Genomic DNA, 8399 nt, shown 5'->3' with positions numbered 1-8399 from the left:
ATCTCTGATATCTGGACATAACGTTTAATTTTACCATGTAACTGGTGTATCACACAACTTTGAAAAGCATCTCATTAAGAAGAAACATGGTCATAAAACAAAAAACCAGTCTGAATTACATCCTCAAACTGTGATGCTGGCCGGAGGGGCGGGGTGCCCCTCCCCTTGCCTAGTCTTTTAAGGTTTTTGCCACACCCCACACAGGTGGTGTCACAAGTGCTGTCTTTTGTTTGCTTTTGTTTGTGTATGACTGTCAGTCATTGTTACTGGTGTTATCTTTGGTTCTGGTTAGTGCACTTTTGTGTTTGGTTTGGTTCTCATTTGCTTTACTAAACTGTTCACATTGGAGACTCTGGGCCATGTTCATTTGCTCCAGGCAGTCAGACAACTGAACAAGTCTGCCAGACATTTACACACTGAAACCCAACTTAATTCAGCTGTCTACACTACCCACTGCTGCCAGTCACTCTGAATGTGATGTTAACCTTCACTCTCTTTAATTTCTACACATAATCTGATCCTCTGACAACATCCAACCTGCTAAGCCATATCGCCTATGTGTGTATTTCTGTTCTTAATCAACATTTGTAGTGAGAAGGAATGACAATAAAACCAATTTATATTTTTTAGGACCTAATGCTGCCAGCTCCATGTTGGCAATTCTGCCTTCTAAACGCACACAGGTACACAGACTTGGCAATTTAGACCTCCTATTCCTCAGTGTACAGCACACATTTGCATATAGGTGCACGCCTGCCGGTTGGACAGACTTTTCCTTCAAATTCAGGTATAAAGCTGTGTTGTAATGTAAGTAATATCTGGTCCAGCTGGTTTTTTCTTTCTAAAAACAAGGGACATGAAGAAAAATCAGATCTGTATCATTCCATCTGTACTCAGAAGAGAGCCAAAGTGTTAGAGAGCTGTTAGAGAGCTGTTAGAGAAGCTTCGACACTGAACTATAGATTCATTAAGTGTTTGCCCCTACAGCTTGGAACTAGCCATCTTGATCCTGATGATCTGGAACACCTACTGACTGAACCCAGAGAAAAACTAACAGTTTTCAGGTATGTGATGTTTATTTTTTTCTGTAGTGTTTATTTCTCTATTGTTTATTAGTGTAATTTTACATAGCTGGGACATTTTTTGGCAGTTTTGAATTATGTACCTTATTCTGAAATCTGTCACTATCTATCACATGAAAGCAACACATTATAACATTATAACATTATATGTTCTCTAACCCCACTAGAAGACAAAATGTAGATATCACACCCAGAGGAGACATACAAGACCTATTAATGTTGCTTATGCCAACAAAAAAAAAAAAGATATCTGTATGAAATTAATAATCTGCGACATTTATATTAGTCTTAGAAGCCTAAGGCTAGTATGTAGGTATGTAATTTGAGGAAATACCTACATTTCAATATCCTGAACTTTTAAAGAACATAAATGACTGTCCTAAATTACCCAAAGCATACTATCCTACATTGTCAAACATATTTGATAAAGTGGGACAACTAAATGTGTTTGGAAAGAAAAAACTAAAACGCTTTTCAACATTTTTTATAAGCAACATATACTTTGTTGCTTGAATAGCTCACAAACATAATTTGTAACAATTAGGAACATTGTCTTATTTATGACAGATTTATGCTCTTAACATGTCAGAAACCTGCCAGTGAACATGTCATGCAATTCTCGAGGGAGCTTCTGATTGACATGCCCTGCGCTTTCCTGTGACACAAGTTACATGAAGTCATTTGATTTCAATTACATGACATCCATGCTAAACCTATAGTAGTTTTGTTGACTAGATTTTGTTATAGCAACACATTACCTATTGTCCCAGATTAGCTGAAATCACCCTATCAAATGATAGGGTGAATTCAGCAAATACTCACAGTGAAACAAATAAATAATTAAACTTGTTTGTAGGAGTCACTGAACCAGATAGGTTTATGAATGAGTTAGAATTGAGTGGACAGAGTTTAAAATCCCAGTGACAAGTAACAATGTGCACATTAACTTGAAATATGAAAGTTCAAAGAACAATGTATCTTGAAAAATTTAACAAGAAAAGTGAAATATAGAAGTCAATATGACCTTCACTTCCTCTTATTTACTCTTAACTCTTAACTTATTTACTCTTTACTCTTTAAAAGCAGTAAAGAACTGTAAATATGAGTGAAGTATGTAACACTTGCGTTTAAATTATGTCAACTAGCCACACAGGAAGCGTAACCAAAAGGAGTAAATGGTGAATTATTAATTACAACTAACACCACTAGACACTTGGAATATGGAACCAAATAGACTCAGAATAATTTTATTTAGCCATGCCGTGGTGAGTTTGTCATGGTGAGGGCACCTACAACCCAGCATACAGACCATAAAGGTTCACAATCTATTCATAAACATTTAAGAGGAAAGATGTGTTTATGCCTGCATGTACACACAGCTGCTTGGTAAGTTTATTAAACTCCAGCTAAAACGTATGATGGAACGTGACCAAGGGCTTAATTTTGCTTTGAAAAGTGCTGGGGACAAGAATGTGGAAAGGGTACTACATTCAAGTCAGCTGCCTCTTAAACGCACCATGGACAGAATATATGTATATAAATAAATCCAAAGAAGATTCCAGATTAGCAACTGCAGTGTACTCTATGTACATTATATAAAGTCTTAGGCCACAATTAGATTTGTTGTTTTAGCAATGGTATAATAACTATCTACAATTATTAAGATACAAACAGAAAATACAGGAAATATGTACACAAAAACTGAATATGAATGGAATATGGAATAAATGGTGAAAAAGTATTGAATTGACAGTATCAGTATAACACAAACTGGTGAATTGTCAGGAGTGGTTGGAGTGCCAATGAACAGTCCAACAATAAAGAAAAGCCACACTGCAAAATAAACACCAGACTGTTAGAAACTTCAAAGTGACCAGAACTTCAGGTTCGATCTCCTCCAAGTTACCCTCTGCCCTCTGTAGCCAGATCAATCCGGGATAGTCAGGAGACACTGACACCAAGGTAGTGAATCAAGAGAGTTTCACTTTAATGAGGAAAACACAGAGTATATATGTGTGATGGGGAAAAGCGAGGCATGTCTAAGGATCTACGTAGAAAGGAAAGAGACAAGGTTAGTAAAGATTAGATGTTCTCTGCATGAATGAGCCACGAGCTGTTCCCGTGCCCACCATGAGCCACTTCTGTGCTTAGAGAGAGAGAGAGAGAGAGAGAGAGAGAGAGAGAGAGAGAGAGAGAGAGAAAGGGAGGGGTAAAGGAGACAAGAAGTGGGAACGGATGACCTCGGGTGACCAGCTCGCGGTCAAGCCGCCATATCATGGCTGATAAGCAGAGACCTTGTGTTGTGTGCCTGAAGACAGAAAGGCTCCAGTGTCTAACACAGACCTATCTACCCTCAAACAAAGCTATACAGTTCTACACTTACTCTCTAACCAAAAAAGACACAGAACCCAATCCCAAACAAACAGGCACCAGTCCCCACAACCAGTAAACAGTAAGTATTTACAGTCACCAAGGACAACTCACACAGGGCCCACACAAACAATCAGCAAGACAGGATACACAAGGAGACTGGGAAGACAAAAATACAATAATGAAGGAAGCTAACAAGGGTAACAAAGACAAGTTCAAAGAAGCTAAGCTAAGCAGCACAACAACAACAACAACTACTACTACTACAACTACTAAGCAGAGTCTGCACTAAAGAAGCTGAACAATAAGAAGCTTCAGTCTTCCAGCCAGGTCAATATATAGGCCATCTTGATTGGCAGGGAGGAGCCAGTAATGAGCCTTCAGCAGGATCCAAATCCAGAGAAACAGGGTGTTCAATCTCTCCCTGACGCTCGGTATCGTCCATCCAGCTTCAAGCAATCCACCATCGTCCCCGTTCCGAAGAAACCTCGACCCTCCGGCCTCAATGACTACCGCCCTGTTGCCCTCACATCAGTCGTGATGAAGTGCTTTGAGAAGCTTGTCAGAGATTTCATCACATCTTCACTGCCAGCCTCCATGGACCCACTGCAGTTTGCATACCGCCACAACCGCTCCACTGATGATGCAATTGCACATCTACTCCACACCACACTGACCCACCTGGACAAAGGGAGGGGAAATTATGTTAAAATGCTGTTTGTCGACTACAGTTCAGCATTTAACACTATCATCCACTCCCTACTCACTACTAAGTTGGAGGATCTAGGACTGCATACATCCCTGTGCGACTGGATCTCCAACTTCCTAACAGACAGACCACAATCGGTACGAGTTGGCAACTGTGCCTCATCCACCCTCACCCTCAGCACTGGAGCTCCTCAGGGTTGTGTCCTAAGCCCCCTGCTCTACTCACTCTACACCTACAACTGCACAGCCACTTCCAGCTCCACCATCATTGTCAAGTTTGCTGATGACACCGTTGTCATGGGCCTGATCTCGGACAACGATGAGAGGGCCTACCTGGAGGAGATTAAACACCTGGAAAACTGGAAAATAATCTCCTCCTAAACGTCAGTAAGACAAAGGAGCTGATCGTGGATTGCAGCAAGAAGCAGGAGCGGCACTACCAACCTGTGAGGATCAGTGGAACCATGGTGGAGAGAGTAGATAGTTTCAGGTACCTTGGTGTTCACATCTCGCAGGACCTATCCTGGTCCCGTCATACCAACTCCCTGGCAAAGAAGGCTCGTCAGCTAAGAGACTTCAGACTGCCCTCCAAGGTACTGCGGAACTTCTACACCTGCACTATCGAGAGCATCCTCACAGGGAACATCACAGTCTGGTTTGGGAATAGCACCAAGCAGGACAGACAAGCACTCCAAAGGGTAGTGCGTTCAGCAGAGCGCATCACTCACACGGAACTTCCTGACCTGCAGACCATCTACTACAAGCGGTGCCAGACCAAGGCCAGGAGGATTGTGAAGGACCCCACCCATCCCAACAATAGGCTCTTCTCTCTGTTGAGGTCAGGGAGGCGCTTTTGCTCCCTGAAGACGAAGACAGAGAGACTGAAGAGGAGCTTCTTCCTACAGGCCATTCGGGCCCTGAATCAGGGAAACTGATAAACTGTGGGGACCACCACCACCACCATGTAACATAACTGTATATATATATATATATATATATAGATATTCTATTCCACCATGCAACATAAAAACTGTAAATATGTCATTTTACAAATGGATCTGTACATTCTGTACATTGTGTACATACATACACAACCATATACATTGTACATTGTGTATATAAACATAATATAAATATATTGTACATACATTGTTAATATATTTTTGTACATATATAGAATAGATATTTCTCTATGCACCCCTGTTTTCTTTTTCCTCAGTTTGGACAGAGCACTCTCCACCATTTCACTGTGGGTTATCCTGTGTTTGACTATGTATGTAACAAATAAACCAAACTTAAACTTAAACTTGTATGGGACAGAGGTCTTGCAACAACTCTGCAAGCAAAGTGCTTCTGAATTAGCAGTAAGAGGAGCTGTTTAAAGTTTTATCAGTCTAATTTTAATTAGTTCATATTTTGTACAGTGACTGAATACTATTGCTTTAAATATAATTTCTATAATGACCAACTTGAATACAAGTTTATTGATTAATGGATAAAACAAATAATTTGGATCCAGTCTACAGACTACCTAACAAATGTCAATAGAGGGGGAAATGAAAGGAAAATGAGAAAAATAAAGGAAATAAATAAAGAAATTGTGTATGATGGTGTGTGTAAGAGGTTTGATAGTATGTGTGAGAGAGTATGATGGTGTGTATGAGAGAGTATGATGGTGTGTGTAAGAGGTTTGATAGTGTGTGTGAGAGTATGATGGTGTGTGTGAGAGGTTTAATAGTGTGTGTGAGAGTATGATGGTGTGTGTAAGAGGTTTGATAGTATGTGTGAGAGAGTATGATGGTGTGTGTAAGAGGTTTGATAGTATGTGTGAGAGAGTATGATGGTGTGTATGAGAGAGTATGATGGTGTGTGTAAGAGGTTTGATAGTATGTGTGAGAGAGTATGATGGTGTGTATGAGAGAGTATGACAGTGTGTGTAAGAGGTTTGATAGTGTGTGTGAGAGTATGATGGTGTGTGTGAGAGGTTTAATAGTGTGTGTGTGAGAGTATGATGGTGTGTGTAAGAGGTTTGATAGTGTGTGTGAGAGAGTATGACAGTGTGTGTAAGAGGTTTGATAGTATGTGTGAGAGAGTATGATGGTGTGTATGAGAGAGTATGACAGTGTGTGTAAGAGGTTTGATAGTGTGTGTGAGAGTATGATGGTGTGTGTAAGAGGTTTGATAGTGTGTGTGAGAGAGTATGACGGTATGTGTAAGAGGTTTGATAGTGTGTGTGAGAGAGTATGACGGTATGTGTAAGAGGTTTGATAGTGTGTGTGAGAGTATGATGGTGTGTGTGAGAGGTTTAATAGTGTGTGTGTGAGAGTATGATGGTGTGTGTAAGAGGTTTGATAGTATGTGTGAGAGAGTATGATGGTGTGTGTAAGAGGTTTGATAGTATGTGTGAGAGAGTATGATGGTGTGTATGAGAGAGTATGATGGTGTGTGTAAGAGGTTTGATAGTGTGTGTGAGAGTATGATGGTGTGTGTGAGAGGTTTAATAGTGTGTGTGTGAGAGTATGATGGTGTGTGTAAGAGGTTTGATAGTGTGTGTGAGAGAGTATGACAGTGTGTGTAAGAGGTTTGATAGTGTGTGTGTGAGAGAGGTAAATTTGAATAATGGCCTAACGTGCCTCTCAGGTAGGACTAAAAGCTCTAAATGTACTTGTTCATTTATTGCAGGTCTGAAGGAAAATTTGCAACATGCCATCGAATAAATACCTGTTTTTAGTCGTATTGGTGGGAGCTGTGATGGTTGGGTATGTAACTGCTGCATTTTGATGCCTTCAAAACATTTGTTGAATGAATCTTCTTTTTCCTAAACACTCAGAACAGTATGTTATTGTTACCCTATACAATTGTTATTGTATCAATAACAAAAATAATATTGATAACTACAACATTTTTGATTCCTTTCAAAACTCCTATTAACCAAATCAAATGTATTTAAAATTACACATGCTGAGAAGAGTGAGGGCAAATCCAGAATCAGATATTATATATCACATTCAGATAAAGAAACAACACCAGACCATGTGACTACAGAGAGACAAAGCACAAAACACGATTTACCCAGAGGAAGTGAACCGAACACAGAACAGGCTAATACTGAAACAGGCCCAAGGCAGTACACGGAAGACAAAAGCATAATCTTTAACGCGGGGAGGCTTTGTAGGATGCAAAGAGGAGACGTAATACAAATAACGACACAGAAGACAACGTAGCTCTAAGGCTATCGCAGGATCAAACATTGACAACGTTAAAGTTTGCACAAAGAATTAGACACGCACACAATAACAACACATGGGGGCGCGGCCACGCAGACGAACACGCACACACACGGGGAGACTTTGGGGGAGGGGCCATACCGTGACATAATCCAGACACAGGCTTAATGCAAACGACCAGCAACACGAAAGGAAAAAAAAACAAAAAACAAACACAGGGTATAAGTACAAAAGCCAAAAAAAAAAAAAAAAAGGCTAATGAGGCACATATGGAACTAAACAAAATCACCAAAACAAAATCACATGGCTAGGCATCACTCTGCAAATCACGCTGCCAGGGGACAGGCAACATGAAAAAAGTAATCCCGCTCAGATAAAAACAAACCTTGTTTGTTGTTTTGCTTTGTTTTGCAATGGACATTGTATAATGTTGGCTACCGTTATTACTGAATAACCGCTATTTTTTAAGATAGCTGAGCTTTTATCTCTTTTTAGCCTTTTGTTAGATATCTAATTTAATGTTAACAGTTTTTTTCTACCTTGTGATGTGAAGATGCACTTTCCCTCAGTATCTATTTGTCTGTAAACATGTATTATGTGTCATCTGAAGTTTATCTTTTTTACCCATCAGGGTAATTTACCTGGGCTACTGCTCTGACATGCTCAGGTAAGCTATAAACTGTGCCACACACAATCTCAGTTCATATACTTATACTAATATGCATTCCATGTAATAAGAGTCCAATGGTAAGAACCCATGAACAAACATACAGAGAGACAGCGTTTATGTGTGTGTGTGTGTGTGTGTGTGTGTGTGTGTGTGTGTGTGTGTGTGTGTGTGTGTGTGTGTGTGTGTGTGAGTGAGAGAGAGAGAGAGTCCTTCATTATAATCTGTTCTGTTTTCAGTCTAAATGTACAACTGGGGAAACACATGCTAACACACTCAAGGAACTGTAATACGTAAGTGTTTATTTAAGAACACACAGTTGAATTGGTCTGTGTATCACATTGT

The sequence above is a fragment of the Electrophorus electricus genome, chromosome 16 (assembly GCF_013358815.1).
Source record: "Electrophorus electricus isolate fEleEle1 chromosome 16, fEleEle1.pri, whole genome shotgun sequence".
Classification (NCBI taxonomy): Eukaryota; Metazoa; Chordata; class Actinopteri; order Gymnotiformes; family Gymnotidae; genus Electrophorus; species Electrophorus electricus.
This window is presented reverse-complemented; position numbering follows the sequence as displayed.